Source organism: Etheostoma spectabile, chromosome 6 (assembly GCF_008692095.1).
Source record: "Etheostoma spectabile isolate EspeVRDwgs_2016 chromosome 6, UIUC_Espe_1.0, whole genome shotgun sequence".
Taxonomy (NCBI): domain Eukaryota; kingdom Metazoa; phylum Chordata; class Actinopteri; order Perciformes; family Percidae; genus Etheostoma; species Etheostoma spectabile.
Window position 1 is genome coordinate 17,431,423 of NC_045738.1, and position 494 is coordinate 17,431,916.

The window sequence follows — 494 nt, forward strand, 5'->3', positions numbered from 1 at the left end:
GGCTATAGAAAATGCCTTTCTACACGGCCCAGAATTTTGTGCTACGCCCCTGGTTTCGAAGGACGCTGTTGCTCATCATATCAACCAAAATGTAATGGTTTTGTTCGTCACTGCTGCTTGACTTTTACTTGAAGTGGTTCAAGAATAGCTCAACTTCAGTATCTACATGTAGTATCGACGGAGCCAGTCGATTCTCTTTGAGCATCTGCACTGAGAGTGTCTGACAGCTGTTTGTCTGATTGGACAAAGTGTTTAATTTAAAGTTTGCATGCCATGTTGCGAAACTGATTTTGACACATTTTTCCATGTTGATACAGTTCTACTTAACTGCACATATTGTTTATTTGCCTTTCAATTTAAGAGAGATGTTGAGAGAGAAACAGAGAGGATGAAGAATGAGAGAGAAAGCATGTACTGTGGGCACACGTTAATCCATGATGTTGCTCATTTAGAGGAGCTAAAACACTTTAGATAGATAGATAGATAGATAGATA